We start from the raw sequence: 19,344 nt of genomic DNA, 5'->3' as shown, positions 1-19,344 counted from the left end.
ACAAATATGAGCTTTTTTCTGGATTTTTGAATGCAACTATGGCTAGCTACTATATTTTATATCATTTTGTGAGTGAAAATTAAAACAAAAAATAAATAATAGATATGAAGTTTTTTCTGGACTTCAATAAAAATTTTCAAAAGTATCCAGACCCCATCTAAAAGTGCTTGCCAACCGACTCCCTTGATGTATAGCTGACCTCTCGGTCTCTCATTCATGAAGTTTTCTGCTCATGCCTCTAGAGGCTTTTGCAGTCAAAACCGCTGCAATTGCACACTCCCTATAAGTTGCATTTTTTAACATTAACTTCCCGAATTTATTATTCGGCAAACAGTGTATGAGTGAAGTTGCTATAACAGTTTTCAATAAAATAATTGAAGAGATAGACAATATTCAAAATATTATTTCTATTCTGTTGCAGTTCACAATGAAGTAATTTCTACTTCTATATTTTATTTATTGTTATTGTGTTGTGTAAAAATAATATCTTAATTAACATTAAAAAAATTCGAATTCTTATTTTGCCTGTGTCACTGCCTGGGAAAAGCTTAGCGAAAAGAAAAGGAATACTGAAGCAAGAAAAGGCGCTCAGAAAGCCAGAATAACACTGGAATCATATTTAGTAAAAAGATTGTAAGTTGAAAAACCAAATGATGACAACAATGAAGAAGTACAGTCAGTCAGAATCGGATTCAGGTTGTACTTTTACTTCTGATAAACTTTTATGTGATAACACGTCACAACAAACGCAAGACTTTGAAGATCATCAATACAGGGACCTAAGTGCATCTAAAGTTTCAAATCAAAGTCCATATCTAACAAAAAGAAAATCTTAGTTTTCTTGGCAGGTCAGTAATGAAGAAGAAGAAATTAATCGACCTTGATTATTATATTCACCAGAAAATAATGCAGCATACTGCTTTTGTTACTTACTGCTTATTACATCAAATTCCTCTACACAATCATCTTTCGTAATTGCATGTGGATTTAATAAATGGAGCAAACAATAAATAGATAAATTGACAAGCCATGAAAGAAGACCAAACCACCAAAAGTCCTTTACAACTTGAAAGAAAGAGACAGAAGGTTAATTAAAGGAATGGGATTCAGTGTGTCATTGGAAACAAATATACAGACTGAAAAAGAACTGTGGCGAAATTTATTGCAACGAATATTAGTTTGTATCAAGTGTCTGATGGCACAAAATCTTCCTCTGGGTGATCATGTTGAAAATCTAGCACTTCAAGATGGTACAACTATTGGAAACCTATTACCATTACTTAAACTTGTATCTCGATATGATTCATTACTGGCAAATCATCTTACAAACGTCATGGAAACTTCAAGAACTGTATCATGCCTATCAACAAAAATTCAGAATGAATTTAATCATCTTCTGGCATCCATAGTTGAAATCAGCTGATAAATAAGACCAAAAGAAATAAATATAATGAAGTTTTATTTGATTCAACTCCTCCAGAACAAATTTTGCAAGTCTTCAGGTACTGTAAGTTGTGGTTACTTTGGCCCTTTGCGGGTAACAATTGCCCACTCGTCAGAAAAAGTTTTAATTTTTGCCCCCCTCCCTCACGAAAGTAACGGCGCTACCATAGAACAAACAAGGCACTATGCATTTGCAATGTGGAACAAACGATGTAGATGTCTGTGAGTTCCACAACGTGAAATTGTGTTTGTCAACTTGGAATCACTCAAGTTTTTGTAGATCTTAAAAATTTTGGCGGCTTTAGCGTCTCCAAAACTTCTGTCTGGAGAGATCACGACAGTGAAGCTAAAAGTAAGGTGAGTGAAACTTTGCATTCTGTCATTATTAAGAGAAGAATAGGAGACAACTCGTCAACTGTGACTAACGAAGTTATATTTTAGTCATAGATATTAATTTGTTTATTTTCAAGCCATAGATATTAACTCGATTATCTTCTGTGCATGAAACATGGACCTTGCCGTTGGTGGGGAGGCTTGTGTGCCTCAGCGATACAGATGGCCAATGGAGGGGTATCTGTTGAGAGGCCAGACAAACGTGTGGTTCCTGAAGAGGGGCAGCAGCCTTTTCAGCAGTTGCAGGGGCAACAGTCTGGATGATTGACTGATCTGGCCTTGTAACGCTAACCAAAACGGCCTTGCAAGGGGAAACTACAGCCGTAATTTTTCCTGAGGGCATGCAGCTTTACTGTATGGTTAAATGATGATGATGGCGTCCTCTTGGGTAAAATATTCTGGAGGTAAAATAGTCCGCCATTCGGATCTTCGGGCGGGGACTACTTAGGAGGACGTTGTTATCAGTATTTTTACTTATATTCTGTGCAAAGCATCCTAATCATAAACAGAAATAAATTGATGCAGTACTAAGAGATATTATGTACAATTCTTGTCACTTGTAGTAATTTTAAATCATTTGTGTACATGTTTTGAAACATGCCTTTGTCTGATATTGAGTCACCCCAATTGCTGTTTCCCCTGCAATTGATTCGTTTCTTGTACTATGTAGGTAACAGAAGAATGAGATACTAGTACTAGTAAAGACAACAAAAAGAAAAAAAAAGAAAGCGACGTATGTGACGGTGGTATCCTGTACCTCAGCTGAACTACGAAGGTTGTAGTCTACTCTTCAGCTGACCTATATAAACTTAGTACAGGGTACGAATTTTACGTTTGTCGCTCTTTTCGCCTTCGCTAGCACTAGTATTCCATTCTTCATTTGACCTATATTCGTCAGCTGAAGTACAGGATACAAATTTTTCATTTGTCACGTTTTTCACCTCTGCTGATACTAGTGCCCCATTCTTCAGTTGACCTTTATAATTGTAGGTCAGCTGAAGTCAGTGGCGCATACAGAAAAACCTCAAGGAGGGGGTGTTAAAGCCATGTTGAGCTACCTTAACTTTTACCATAATAAAAATAATCAAGTCACATTCAAAATTTAAGGAAGTTTTATTTAAACTGATTATACACATATACAAGACAATGCCATCTTATGATATAAAAAAAGTTACAGTTGTGGTTCTCTTTCTTAAATGATGATTTCTATGCGCCTATTCTTCCTAGCAAATTGGTTAATTACATTGTCAATAGGACTATCAATGTCAGGGTGAGTGAGTAACACCATAGTTAAGATACCAAATTTTTTTCTGATTAATTGTGGTTTGTATACAGTATGTTTACTCTGATATGTAATCTTTCATATAGAAAAATGTATAATATGGTTTTTCTTCGCCGATTAAACACTTTGCCTCATTTGGAGGAGGATGACTTTAATAAAATGTATTTTCTTTGTTGAATTGCTAATATGTAGATAGGAAAGGGTTTTGCAAGAGATATGAATATGTAACTATGTACACGCTGATCCACACTTAGGGCTTTCGATTTATATCGAGTTAAAACCGGTGTGCTTTCCCTCTGCAACGAAAGTGAGTTAGTGTGTGCAAAACATGGTTGATGCGAAGGGAATGGTGGAAACGAGAGTCAGTCGGAGACCATCAACCGTACAGTCAGCAACTAGTAACTGGAAAGTGCACAACACAGGTGCTGAGTGAAGCTACCAGTACTTGGAGTTATTACGGAAAAGCCTTCGATGGATAAATGGCTCTAAAATATTCTCCTGTTTCTTGAAAATACCGTAAAAGTTGATGATCATCGGCAAGAAGATAATAACAGAGCAAATTACTTACAATGGAAAGTCCACCTGTTGTTATGTACTCGCCACCAACATTGAGCAATCACTTCAGCAGAGAGGAGAAGTCAGAACTTTTGTAAAGTGTATGGAACAGCACATTTACTAAAGTATGTGGAAATATAAGGTAACTCATGTTAAATTTGTCTACCAACCTTGATTTGTTTCCTATCATGATACCTTTTAGGATCCATTCGTCTTAAACAGTGATTCCTGAGTACCCTGATTATGAGAACTGGTGAAAAACCAAGTGTTTAATTACTTTTGTTTAAACCCGAGTGCTAAAAAGTTGCCTAAAATTACTATGGATTTTATTGAAGTTGAAGGAGGAGTTAAATGTTTTTATAAAAGCCTCTCCAGTAACTGAATTGCTCTAGTCCAAAGTGTCAGTGTTACGAGAACTGATTTAATTCTGTCTGAATATATTTATGTTTGTGCTGATGACAAATAGGCCACACGATTTTTAAGTTAGTTAGAAGTAAATGATCCTAAAGCCATATTTGAAAATCCTGTTGAAAAGATCTTCTGCATTGACTGTCATAAAATTCATACCAGGTGAATGAAAGTTGTGAAAGAGTATTTCCAAAGTTTGCTTCCTTTGGTTTGTTCATAAAAGTGTGGTTAGATTGTTTTATGGAGATGGTCTAGGAAAATGGTCTCCCATTTTAAGTTGCTCAAAATGCATAAATTTACTTTTAATGAATATACTAAATGCATTTGAAGTTAATGTTGAATTTTGTGCACATTGTGGAATGAAATGTATAATATCAGCTTGTGAGCCTCCATTTACTGTTTTTTTTACTGAAGGTAAAGTTAGTGTGGGTGCCTTTATTCATGAAAACAGTTACAACATTGCTTGTTAAGGAATGTGTAAATCTTACTGCAAGTAAATTTTAGTTAAATTTGTGCTGTTTAGAAAGTATCTGATGAAATAGGACTAGGTCCATGTCCATTTTTAGTTTAACATTGATTTCCACTTTTATTGTTGATCAAATAACTTATGCCAGGTAAAGTATTTACTGTTGATGAGTGTTAAAGTGTCAACCGTGTTTGTGAGAACTTGCATTTCCTATTGAAACTGGTTATATCCACTATACTACTGTCTGCTTGTAAAAGGGTTCGTTGCACTTCTGTGAGAAAGAGGTATAGGTTGTGTTTTTCCATCAAAACTATTCACTGTTTATTTAAAAGAAATGTTTCACATTTTTATGCCTGATTGGGCTGGTGACCGTTTTGTATTTCAGTTGAGTAAATGTGATTAGCTAAAACATTTTCTAAATTGGATATGTCACTTTCTGTGTCTTTAAGTAACATTGGTATTAAGTTCGATGAGACAAAACCATTAAGTATTACTCGGTCACTTTTCTAAATTCCTCTCAGAGGGTAACAATTACTGGAAGTTTAGGCCATATTTGGCAAATTTACTATCGCAATCGAGTTATACGTGGCTGCCTTGTGGCAAACATAAACCTTGTCATCACAAGGTAAATTGCATGCCAGTATAACGAGCGGAGAGGAGTGCTATAAGTGTTCAACACAGCTAAGCCATTAAATCGATCCTCCTTCATTGCTGACCTCAGCCATGTCTTTGTACGCTGCAGTGTCGAAAAACGTCCTTCTACTGTAGTAATAGTACAGTGTGTGCAAAATAAGACAGTCAGATCTAGGACAAACAGACAACGCTTGCATAATAGAATCACTATCATTAAGGGAGTTTATGCTCGTTTGCTGGTACTGAAAAATCTCTCCCATTAGCCTCTTTTTAATCACAAAGACTGATTCTTCTTCAAAGAACAGTAGTTCAGTTAAGCACTGATTCAATTTATGTGCCAGATCATTTCCGTTATGTTACAGTAGTTGTGAGGGAAAAAGTATGTTGAATTTTAAATTATAAATATTTCATCGAGCAAAACTTTCTCTCATTTCAGCCATAACATAGTCCAGTGTTGGAATAAAAACAGTTCTTTCACTATATGTCATAGCATCATCATTATGATCACAGTTTTCCCTGTGTCTTTGTATGCCTGTAAGATGAGGAGCACTCATCTCCACGTCTATCTCTGGAAATAACTGCCTTCACCTCTTCAACAATACGAGCAATGTGGCTATCAGAATTAGCTCTCATGCCGTTACACACCTTGAGCATCGAATCTAATTTTGCTTTTGCCATCGCGACGTCCAATCTAGGGTCTAGTAAGATTTTGCTGACTGGATATGTTATGCTCATAATGTCACTCAGTGTAAACAGAGAGATAATAAACTCGCAATTAGAGAGAGCTCGACGGATAATATTGGCTCTGGCAGCTGTTGTTCTATCTCTCCAACACTGTATTTCTTTAAGAGCTTAGAATACTGTTCCAAGATCAGCTGCGAATTGAATAAAGCATCACATCGGTCAGCCTATCTCGTTTGACAATGCGATTGCAGTGAATGTTTTAGGTGACTCTTCAATGTTGCAAACCGCTTGCTAGACTCCGTAAAGAACGATACTACTTCTTCAATAGTACTAAGTGAGTTTCTCACACTTGTAACTTTGCAACTGCGAGAGATGGTGAGGTGAAGCTGATGACTTTGACATGGTGCTACTTGCCCGTTAATAGATTCTTTTTTTATTGTAGCCGCAGTTCCTCTCAATTCTGACATATTAACTGAGTGACCATCACAGCCTATACCCACATAGTTGTCCAGTGACCGAGAAAGGCTTTCCATTCTCCTTAGAGTCGCTGTACCTAACACTTCACCAGTAATGCTACACTCTCCATCTTGACTCTCTTGAGGTTCATCGTCATTGTTTCCATTACAATCATTGACTTAATGATGTCAACGAAACATAAAGATATTTCGTGTAATTTGCTGTCACCATCAACATATCTTGCAGCAAAGCTCAGTTGGGCGATGTGCGCCATGTCCACAGTCTCATCGAAAATTATGCTGTAATAACGAGAATCTTTGATTTCCTCCAGTATTCTCTATAACATCACTATTTCACAGTATGAAGTTCGTTACATGTTGTTTTATTTATGTAAGTGGCGTTCGCTTTAGTGGTCTCAAGGTTATGTTTTAGTTGTTACTCTCCAGCGTCAATTCTAAACCTTAGAAGAGCTCTAAAGTTTTCCTTGTTATCCACTATACTTTCATGATCATTCTCGTTTTCTAATAGACTCCCATCATGTTTGTGCCCCCGCAGAGGAATAATTTGGCGTTCCATGAAATATGACTTTTTTTTATTGTAAGTACAAGATGGTCTCTGTTTTCCCTTATGCTTTCTATTCTCTCTCTTGATAATTGATTTTTCACCTGAAGTTAGCGGTTGTCTCGTGTCACCAAATATAATTTTGCATGTGTTGACGTTATAATGTGGTACTTGAGCAGCTGAGTGTGGGTCTCAAGGTCACCATCTTTACAGGTAAGTCTGGCAAACTTCGTTTCAGTCGCACGTTTCTTGGCGATAATTGATTTCTTTCCTCCAACCACTTTATTATTCACAAAAATTGAACAGTTAATGCAAAGAAGTCGCTTTTTAAATTGTGAGAACATCAGCCATGGATACTGTTAAAGTGATTATCGTGCACCTGTCTGCGTTCAACCTGTCCCCTCTTGTTGTGCTTGGAAGTAGGAAAGACATAACCTTGGAGCTGTGAGAATCTTGTGTTTTATATCATCACTAATATTTCCTGACGCTAATACATCCAAATAATTGCCAATATCTGTGGGATTAAAGTAATTAGTCGATGTACTTTGATGTGGAAATTTCGAAGAAGTTCAGGACTCTGCCTCTACATCTGGCGGTGCTTTTGCGGCTGAATGGTGACTGGAATCTTCAGATGTTTCTACTTTTCTTTTTCTTATTACATAGCGATCCATTTTATTATATTGTTACTTTGTAGGTAAATTAGATGCCAATTATTCTCAAATAAACACTTTATTTACACTGAAAAATGCAGCACTAGTACACTTAGCACTAAAGCACACACGGCCACACACCACGTATTTGTAGTATAACACAACACTGACTGGAGTCCATGGTAATAGCCAATAATCACATTTGTTCACTTTTTATCACTTCCATGTTATCGCGACGATTGTAGCTTTCAAATTGGCTACCTGGCAGTGACTCTGCTTCCCTTATATATGTGGCTCGGTTGTTTCAAGAACATTGGCTGCTGTAATGTTCGCTTCCAGACTTTTATGAACAAAAACCTACTGTGAAAGCGACAATATAACTTTATGAACAAAAACCTACTGTGAAAGCGACAATATGTACCTTACAATGTATAGTATAAGGGTGAGTTTATAATGATGACATCATCTGGCAATTTATGTGTGTGGAACTTAGTATTGGAACAAAGTATCCTCCACCACAAAGTACCGTTATCCAAGATGTCGGCGATGACGTCATCCAAGGTGGTTGCAATTGCGTCATTCAAGATGGCTGATTATGGCGGAAAAGTGCCACGCCCCCCTCCTCCAGAAAATTTGGTGGGAAGTTCAAATTCCAACAGGATAATGCACGATATCTTTGTTATCTCTATTAAGCAAAGAAAATGGAGGGAATATATCTCATTTGGGCTACCTCCACTAACCTAAGTCACCCAATCGCCACTTCCTCCTACAAACTGGCGCCAATTTTGGTTGGAAGATAGCTCACTTGGGGTTTTGCTGCTGGTGCAAAAGAAAGGACACTTATACTAACCTCAGTCGACTCCTCCACCTTAGGATTCGTTGTAAAAAAGCACTTTTCTTTATCATTCAACCAATTTCAAGCAGATGTGTTTGCCACTGGGTCTGGACTCCAACTGGCTTAGTTCAGATCACCACAAGCAGAGGGAGCTCTCAGCTCATCAGGTGATGACGCAAGTACCATTATACAAGATGGTGCCATCCAGTGTGACCACCAAGAGGTCCAAAGCCCAACTGACTTAGTTCAGGAGAGTAAGGAAGCAGTGCACTCTATTTATTTTTGAACATTTTATTTATCACACTCATACAAAAGATATCCTTCGGACCGTCTCACACAGTCCACAGACTTGCAAACTACTTCTAAATAACGCTCTCCAGACACCCAAACAACACCTAACTTTGCCAAATAATTTCATTACACACTTGAAGACTCCCACTAACTTATGCAGCACAGGCATGAGTAGACTCTCTCAGTACTCGTAATCCAAATAACAACGCAAAGCACAGCCTACAAGCCTGCTCCCAAAATAATGCAATCAACGCGCGCAAGCACCCTCTACCTACCCTTGTCTAGTAGAGCACACAAACAACCCCAACGAAGGGGTGTGGTCGTCAGCTGTCAAAACACACACAGGCCTCCGCCTGCCCACATTTTCTTGTATACACTCACACTTATACTGACGTCACTGAATTCCAAGACACGCTCACACGAGACACCTCTGAGCAGCAGATGTCTTTACTGCCAACGAGAGAAAAGCACGTGGCACATTTCTCCTAGCACGACATGAGACACCCATTTAACCATACTTAACTACCCAGCGTGGCTCTCGCCTCGCTGCGAAACGTCTGGGTGGCGACTCGCCATCTAAAACGTTCTCAATGTTATTCTTACGTCACATGACTTTTTAAAAAAAATGAGAGCCAAGTAGACCTCTCTGGAATTTTATAGTGTCCCAGAAATAGCTAATGTTCGCTTTCTACTTGTCTCATCTTGTATGCAAGGAAATTCTTACTCTAACAGAACCTGTTTACGAAAATAACATCCAATAAACTCGTCCCAGCGCACCTAACGTGATATCCTTCCTGCACTCAACATACGCAAACGTCCTCAGTGCTATGTAGAGGCTCCTATATCCAAGCACAAACGATGTCAACCAATCGAGCATTACAATTCGTTCTTATCGAATTTACCCATCAAATTACTGATACCTCCGATATCGAAGCACTGTTCGCCTTTTTTCCTTCTGCAGACCAGACTTTTGGGGGTTATTTTGCACAGATCGCCATACTGTACTGAGAATGAAATCGTACAAACTACCATACATATCGTCAAATACAGAAAGACTCTTACTAAAAGACACACAGTCATCCTCTCTAGTCACGCCATAACATAAGCCATAACAACTTTACAATGCAATATATACACACTATACACATCGTAAGCCACATTAACTTTACAATACAGTACATAAACATTTTACACAAACAATGCAATTATCTTTTATATCTGTACAGCACCTGAAAAAATTATACTATGCCTACACTCACACAGGCTATAGTATGTCACCATGCTCCCCAGTCCTAGGGAAGCACCATCAGCGTTTTCTTTCATTCTACAGACGTGACATTCAGCGCCATACAAAATCATCCCTTTTTCATGAGAGCACCCTCAGCAGATCAAAGTCGATGTCAGAACTCTTCTTCAAATTGGAGATTGTTTCCCCTTCGCACAAACGCGTTACTAATTCTGTTCCTTGATTGCTCGCTTTTCTACTCACATCTCCAGACTCTGGAGTAATAACAACACATATATTTTATACATAATATTACACTATTTTCTCCATACTTCTCGGTATCAAGCACTAGGCGACATCCTACCTATCGTTAGTGCAACATAATTCCCAAGATATACACTACTGGCCAGTAAAATAGCTACACAAACAACAAATGAAGCTGATAAACAGGTATTCATTGGACAAATATATTATACTAGAACTGATATGTGATTACATTTTCACCCAATTTGGGTGCATAGATGCTGAGCAATCAGTACCCAGAACAACCACCTCTGGCTGTAATAACGGCCTTGATACGCCTGGGCATTGAGTCAAACAGAGCTTGGATGGCGTGTACAGGTACAGCTGCCCGTGCAGCTTCAACACGATACCACAGATCATCAAGAGTAGTGAGTGGCGTATTGTGACGAGCCAGTTGCTCGGCCACCATTGACCAGACGTTTTCTATTGGTGAGAGATCTGAAGAATGTGCTGGCCAGGGCAGCAGTCGAACATTTTCTGTATCCAGAAAGGCCCATACATGACCTGCAACATGCAGTCGTGCATTATCCTGCTGAAATTTAGGGTTTTGCATGGATCGAATGAAGGGTAGAGCTATGGGTCATAACACATCTGAAATGTAACGTCCACTGTTCAAAGTGCCGTCAATGCGAACAAGAGGTGACCGAGACATGTAACCAATGGCACCCCACACCATCATGCCGGGTGATACGCCAGTATGGCGATGATGAATACACGCTTCCAATGTGCGTTCACCGCGATGTCACCAAACACGGATGCGACCATAATGATGCTGTAAACAGAACCTAGATTCATCCGAAAAAATGACGTTTTGCCATTCGTGCACCCAGGTTCATCATTGAGTACACCATCGCAGGCGCTCCGGTCTGTGATGCAGCATCAAGGGTAACCGCAGTCCATGGTCTCTGAGCTGATAGTTCCTGCTGCTGCAAACGTAGTCGAACTGTTCATGCAGATGGTTGTCGTCTTACAAACGTCCCCATCTGTTGACTCAGGAATCGAGTCGCGGTTGCACAATCCATTACAGCCATGCGGATAAGATGCCTTTCATGTAAACTGCTAGTGATACGAGGCCATTGGGATCCAGCACGGCGTTCCGTATTACCCTCCTGAACCCTCCGATTCCATATTCTGCTAACAGTCATTGGATCTAGACCAACACGAGCAGCAATGTCGCGATACGATAAACCACAATCGTGATAGGCTACAATCCGACCTTTATCAAAGTCGGAAACGTGATGGTACGCATTTCTCCTTCTTACACGAGGCATCACAACAGCGTTTCACCAGACAACGGCGGTCAACTGCTGTTTGTGTATGAGAAATCGGTTGGAAACTTTCCTGATGTCAGCACATTGTAGGTGCCGCCACTGGCGCCAATCTTGTGCGTGTGCTCTGAAACGCTAATCATTTGCATATCACAGCATCTTCTTCCTGTAGGTTAAATTTCGCGTCTGTAGCACGTCATCTTTGTGGTGTAGCAATCTTAATGGCCAGTAGTGTAGAATCTAAATTATTTCTCTACAAACTCCAAACTGTGACAGCGCACGCATCCCTGGCTGGTCACGTCAGGACATGTGTGTGGGTAAACACGTATTGTGATAGGTATTTCTCTTGTGTCAAGTATGAAAAGGGATGCGTTTGCCTCTTGCTTGTGGGACCCGAGTGAGGGCCTGAGCGTGGTTTGAAAGCTGACGGCTACGCCCTTTTGTTGGGGTTGTCTGTGCACTCTACTGGACAGGTGTTGGTGGAGGGTGCTTGCGTGTGTTGATTGTATTGTTTTGGGATCGAATCTGTAGGCTGTGCTATGTGTTATTTGGAAAGTTTGCGAGTACTGAGTGTGTCTACACATCCCTGTGCTCCATTAGTTAGGAGGAGTCTTCAAGTGTGTAATGTGGAATGTTAGGAGTTGTTTGCATGCCTGGAGAGCATTATTTAGAAGTAGTTTACAAGTCTGTGGACTGTGTGAGATGGCCCAAAGGATATCTTTTGTATGAGTGTGATAAATAGAATGTTCAAAAATAAATAGAGTGTGTGTGTGTGTGGGGGGGGGGGGGAGGGGGTGCTACATGATGAATGAACGAGTATTGCGCTGCTATTGGAAAAATGTGAAAATTCTCATTTGATAACTGAATATAGAAATAACATATTCATATATGGAATATAATTAAAATTGAATTGGAATTAAGTACTTAGGTAATTGATCAGTTAGATGCGCAATATGGGTGTCACATGTGTTCAGTTACATTCATGAGGGTATTTGAAGAAGACTATCTGTGGCGCGGATATGAATGTGCTGGCTGGAGGTTGTGACATCAGCAGTCATGCGCTCACGGGCCACAAACATGAGAGAGGTAGAACAGACGATCTGGGACTATGTAACAGGGCCATGCAGTGGTTGTGTGTCCTAGAGCACATGGTGAAGAAAATGTATGCAGCCATCTTGAATAACGGTAATTGCGTCATGACCTGACGTCACGGTAGTGCCCTCTGGCGGCGATGATATAAAGTAAGTCAGTTGGGCTTTGGACCTCTTGGTGGACACACTGGGTGGCGCCATCTTGTATAATGGTACTTGGGTCATCACCTGACGAGCTGAGAGCTCCCTCTGCTGGTGGCGATCAGAACTAAGCCAGTTGGAGTCCAGACCCAGTGGCGAAAACACCTGCCTGAAATTGGTTAAATAATAAAGAAAAGTGCTTTTTTACAACGAATCCTTAGGTGGGGGAGTCGACTGAGGTTAGTACAAGTGCCCCTTCTGTTGATCTAGCAGCGAAACCCCAAGTGAGCTATCTTCCAACCGAAATTGAAAGTTGGCACCAGTTCATAGGAGAAAGTGGCGGTTGGGTGACTTAGGTTAGTGGAGGTAGCCCAAGTGAGATATGTTCCCGCCATTTTCTTTGTTTAGTAGAGATAACAGAGGTGTGGTGCATTATCCTGTTGGAATTTGAGCTTCCCACCATTGTTTCTAGAGGAGGGGGCGTGGCCATTTCCCACCATAACCATCCATCTTGAATGACTAATGGCCGCCATCTTGGATGACGTCATCTCCACCATCTTGCATAACGGCACTTTGTGGTAGGGCATACTTAGTTCCAATACTGAACTTTTACTGTCGATTCTGGTCCTTTCTAGTGCATTCGACAGAGGATGTATATAGTAACAATGAGTTTTAAGGAATCTTCTTGAAAGTCACTATTACTGGAGATATATGCATCAATAGTTTCCTGTACCTAACTCATAATACAAGTTAGGTATGGGAAACTATTGTTATGTTATTAATTAAAAATATTTTTACTGAGAAATTACTATGAATTACTATTATTAATACTTCACGATGAACTGATCACACTCACCCTTGACTGATCTTCACATCTGAACTTTTTACAACTAGGAGTTTTTATTTATTTATTATTCAGTCTTCATTTCTGTAAAATAGCTTCCTGTTAGACGAATATTCAGTATTTATAACGCTATGTCTCGAAGGTTCTCTGTACAAGAAAACAGTAGAATATTCGCGACGTTTCTCGAACAAATAGCAGAAAGAGTAACGTATTCGGATCACTAGAATTGCCATGACTTTTCACTTAGGTGTGTGTTAGCTATCTATGTGCTGGACAGAAACGTATCAAATTTGACGACACAGACACGCATGCTACATAGGAAAGTACTGTTTGTATAAAGCGTTTTTGTACTTATTTGCTGTGCTTAGCTTTTAAATAGTTTTTCTGGGAAAACCTAGCGTAGTTTTCGCGTCTCGTATTTCAGTGAGTGTTTCTTGATTATCAGAGTAGCTCATCAGAAGATTATCTTGGGAATTTGTCACCGTATAGAGTAGGGTAAACATAGTCATGTGTAGGGACTGTGGTTGTTGTGAGCGGACGCAAGGAGAATTGGCCACTCTTCGGGGGCAGGTGGAGGCTTTGTCTGTTAGGCTCATCGAGCTCGAGGCGCAGGCGTCGGCTCGTAGTGGCGTTGGGGCAACTGTGGTGAGACCTATGCCTACTTCGGTGGCCTTGGAATCACATGGAACCCCTGATGTCGCTGCGTCTTCCGGCAGTGAGCATCTTACCGGTCAGCCATCACTCCAGGGTGAATGGCGGACAGTGGTGGGCTCGCGCGTGCCTGGCCGAAAGGCGAAGGTGGGATCTGGCCGCGTGGCAGCTGCCTTACCCCTTTCCAACAGGTACGGGGTGCTTCCTAGTGGTGATGACATCGTTTCCGAGCCACCACAGGATGCCTCGCCTGTTGGGCCAGTGGCCGATTCTCCGGCAAGGTCCCGACAGTCACAGAGGGCGGGCCTATTAGTTATAGGGAGCTCCAACGTTAGGCGGGTTATGGAGCCCCTCAGGAAAATAGCGGGTAGGTCGGGGAAGAATGCCAGTGTGCACTCGGTGTGCTTGCCGGGGGGTCTCGTCCGTAATGTGGAGGAGGCCCTTTCGGCAGCTATTGAATGCACTGGGTGTGACCGGCTGCAGATAGTAGCACATGTCGGAACGAATGACGCCTGCCGCTTGGGTTCTGAGGACATCCTTGGTTCCTTCCGGCGGCTGGCTGATTTGGTGAAGACAACCAGCATCGCACGCGGAGTGCAAGCTGAGCTTAACATCTGCAGCATAGTGCCCAGAGTCGATCGCGGTCCTCTGGTTTGGAGCCGTGTGGAGGGTCTAAACCAGAGGCTCAGACGACTCTGCGACTATAATGGTTGCAAATTCATCGACCTCCGTTATTGGGTGGAGAACTGTAGGGCCCCCCTAGACAGGTCAGGCGTGCACTACACACCGGAAGCAGCTACTAGGGTAGCAGAGTACGTGTGGCGTGCACACGGGGGTTTTTTAGGTTAGAGGGACCCCCCCTTGCCCCTTGGGCGAAACGATAAAATACCTGACGGCTTACCAGAGAGGACATTATCATCGTTGATAAAGAACGTCCGTCCTCAGAGACCAAAAACAGGAAAAGTTAACGTAATATTGGTAAACTGCAGGAGTATCCAGGGCAAGGTTCCTGAATTGAAGGAAATAGTGCGCATATAGTATTAGGAACGGAAAGTTGGTTAAAACCGGAAGTGAACAGTAACGAAATCCTAGACACAGAATGGAATATATACCGCAAGGATAGGATAAACGCCAATGGTGGAGGAGTATTTATAGCAGTAAAGAATTCAATAATATCCAGTGAAGTTATTAGCGAATACGAATGTGAAATAATCTGGGTTAAGTTAAGTATCAAAGATGGGTCAGATATGATAGTCGGATGCTTCTATAGACCACCTGCATCAGCAACCGTAGTAGTTGAGCGCCTCAGAGAGAACCTGCAGAACGTCGTGAAGAAGTTTCGTGATCATACTATTGTAATAGGGGGAGACTTCAATCTACCAGGTATAGAATGGGATAGTCACACAATCAGAACTGGAGCCAGGGACAGAGACTCTTGTGACATTATCCTGACTGCCTTGTCCGAGAATTACTTCGAGCAGATAGTTAGAGAACCAACTCGTGAAGCTAACGTTTTAGACCTCATAGCAACAAATAGACCGGAACTTTTCGACTCCGTGAATGTAGAAGAGGGTATCAGTGATCATAAGTCAGTGGTTGCATCAATGACTACAAGTGTAATAAGAAATGCCAAGAAAGGAAGGAAAATATATTTGCTTAACAAGAGTGATAGGGCACAAATCGCAGAATATCTGAGTGACCACCATCAAACGTTCATTTCTGTGGAAGAGGATGTGGAACAAAAATGGAAAAAATTCAGAAACATCGTCCAGTACGCCTTAGATAAGTTCGTACCGACTAAGGTCCAAAGCTAGGGGAAAGATCCACCGTGGTATAACAATCATGTGCGAAAGGTACTACGGAAACAAAGAAAGCTTCATCATAGGTTTAAGAGTAGTCGAATCATAGCTGATAAGGAAAAGCTGAACGAAGCGAAAAAGAGCGTAAAGAGAGCAATGAGAGAAGCATTCAACGAATTCGAACATAAAACATTGGCAAACAATCTAAACAAGAACCCTAAAAAGTTTTGGTCACATGTAAAATCGGTAAGCGGATCTAAATCCCCTATTCAGTCACTCGTTGACCACGATGGCACCGAAACAGAGGACGACCGAAGAAAGGCAGAAATACTGAATTCAGTGTTCCGAAACTGTTTCACTGCGGAAAATCGTAACACGGTCCCTGACTTCAGCCGTCGCACGGACGCCAAAATGGAAAATATTGAAATAAACGATATCGGAATAGAAAAACAACTGCTATCACTTAGTAGCGGAAAAGCATCCGGACCAGACGAGATACCCTTAAGATTCTACAGTGATTATGCTAAAGAACTTGCCCCCTTTCTATCAGCAATTTATCGTAGATCGCTGGAAGAACGTAAAGTACCTAGCGACTGGAAGAAAGCGCAGGTCGTTCCCATTTTCAAGAAGGGTCATAAATCAGATGCGAATAATTATAGGCCTATTTCGCTTACGTCAATCTGTTGTAGAATAATGGAACATGTTTTGTGTTCTCGTATTATGACGTTCTTAGATAATACAAATCTCCTTCATCATAACCAACATGGATTCCGCAAACAGAGATCATGTGAAACTCAGCTCGCCCTATTTGCCCAAGAAATTCACAGTGCCGTAGACACTGGCGAGCAGATTGATGCCGTATTCCTGGACTTCAGGAAGGCATTTGATACGGTTCCGCACTTACGTTTAGTGAAAAAAATACGAGCTTACGGAATATCGGACCAGGTTTGTGATTGGATTCAGGATTTCCTAGAAGAAAGAACACAACATGTCATTCTTAACGGTTCAAAATCTGCAGATGTAGAGGTAATTTCGGGAGTACCGCAGGGAAGCGTGATAGGACCTTTATTGTTTACAATATACATAAATGACTTAGTTGACAACATCGGTAGCTCCGTGAGGCTATTTGCAGATGACACGGTTGTCTACAAGAAAGTAGCAACATCAGAAGACTTGTACGTACTCCAGGAGGACCTGCAGAGGATTAATGCATGGTGCGACAGCTGGCAGCTTTCCCTAAACGTAGATAAATGTAATATAATGCGCATACATAGGGGCAGAAATCCATTCCAGTACGATTATGCCATAGGTGGTAAATCATTGGAAGCGGTAACGACCGTAAAATACTTAGGAGTTACTATCCGGAGCGATCTGAAGTGGAATGATCACATAAAACAAATAGTGGGAAAAGCAGGCGCCCGGTTGAGATTCATAGGAAGAATTCTAAGAAAATGTGACTCATCGACGAAAGAAGTAGCTTACAAAACGCTTGTTCGTCCGATTCTTGAGTATTGCTCATCAGTATGGGACCCTTACCAGGTTGGATTAGTAGAAGAGATAGACATGATCCAGCGAAAAGCAGCGCGATTCGTCATGGGGACATTTAGTCAGCGCCAGAGCGTTACGGAGATGCTGAACAAGCTCCAGTGGCGGACACTTCAAGAAAGGCGTTACGCAATACGGAGAGGTTTATTATCGAAATTACGAGAGAGCACATTCCGGGAAGAGATGGGCAACATATTACTACCGCCCACATATATCTCGCGTAATGATCACAACGAAAAGATCCGAGAAATTAGAGTAAATACGGAGACTTACAAGCAGTCGTTCTTCCCACGCACAATTCGTGAATGGAACAGGGAAGGGGGGGATCAGATAGTGGTACAATAAGTACCCTCCGCCACACACCGTAAGGTGGCTCGCGGAGTATAGATGTAGATGTAGATAGACTACTCGATTCAGTCGAGTTGACTGGCGAAAGTAACGAATAAGTAGCATGCAGGCTGAGTGGCAGAGGCAGCGTGGGTGGCAATGCGCACGGTCCCGCAAGGGGAGGGGGTGGAGGGGAAGAGGGTGGACGTGCGCCTCGTGCAACACCCCCCCCCCCCCGTCCCCATACGTATCCACCACTGGCTGACGTACGGGAAAAAGTTTCACGTTTGTGGCTTTTTTTTCGCTAGTACTAGTACTCTATTCTTCAGTTGACTTATGAAAGTCATCTGAAGTACAGGATACAATTTTTTTCTTTTGTAGCTTTTTTCGCCTTCGCTAGTAACAGTATCCAATTCTTCAGGTGACCTGTATAGGTCAGCTGAAGTACAGGATACAAATTTTAAGTTTATCGTTTTTTTCAGCTTGGCTGTTACTAGTATCCCATTCTTCAGTTGACCTATATAGGTCATTTGAAATACAGGATACTAATTCCTTTGTTATCTTACCACATATAAAAAGACAGGCAAAAATCAGGCCAAAGTAGCCCTTATCTACAGTATGTAGATGTTTATTTTACCAACAGAAAGGTTTCTGTCAAATAATGTGTTTTGGGATTTATCGAAGTACATGCTGCAGAGACATACTCAATTGAGATACATTTGTAGAAAAATTAAATTTCGATCAGATTTCAGTACCAGACTATAAATCGCAATATTATGACAATAGTATCTTAATGCTTGGTCACATATCTGATGTTCAACAAAGAAGTTTGGAAAAAATAGTAAAGCATTATTTGTAAGTTGTGACAACCACTCCTTAAATTTAATAGGAGTTACTGCAGCTAATCAAGATCCACTTGTTGTAACATGTTTTGCAGTAACTGCTAACATTTATGTCTTTTTCTCATGTTCAACATTACAATGGGAATTGTTGAAAATACTTTAAAGAACTTTGTTAAAAGTGATCTGAAATGCTTTGGAACGCCAGACCACAAGCGGTGAGCTTTATTAACGATGGGCTGGAAGAGTTATAAGAACTGTTAGAAGAGTTAGCAGAGGACAGTACTGCCACAAGTGACATCAGAAGTGGCGCTGCAGTTTTATTGCAAAAATACACTGAATTTCAATTTCGTAATCTTAGTCCACTTCTGGTATGATATCTTGAGGAGAATTTATCATGTGCAGCTCAGATTATGACATCCGAAAATAAATTTTAGAAAAACATTCCATGACTGAGTCAAAAGCGACTGAACTTGCAGAAATTTGAACGAAATCTGTAAAGAGCAATAGAAAAGGCTAAGTTCCTCTATGAAAAATGGGATATTTATATAACAATACATGTTAGAAAACGCCCTGATAATTGGCTAGTGATGATGTCCTCTCCACAGAAAGTGAAATTTATTGCGCTATGAAAAGCGTTCTTGATTGTATGCA

Source organism: Schistocerca americana, chromosome 3, assembly GCF_021461395.2.
Source record: "Schistocerca americana isolate TAMUIC-IGC-003095 chromosome 3, iqSchAmer2.1, whole genome shotgun sequence".
In the NCBI taxonomy this organism is placed as follows: domain Eukaryota; kingdom Metazoa; phylum Arthropoda; class Insecta; order Orthoptera; family Acrididae; genus Schistocerca; species Schistocerca americana.
The sequence above is the reverse complement of the archived record's forward strand: the minus strand, read 5'-3'. Positions refer to the sequence as shown.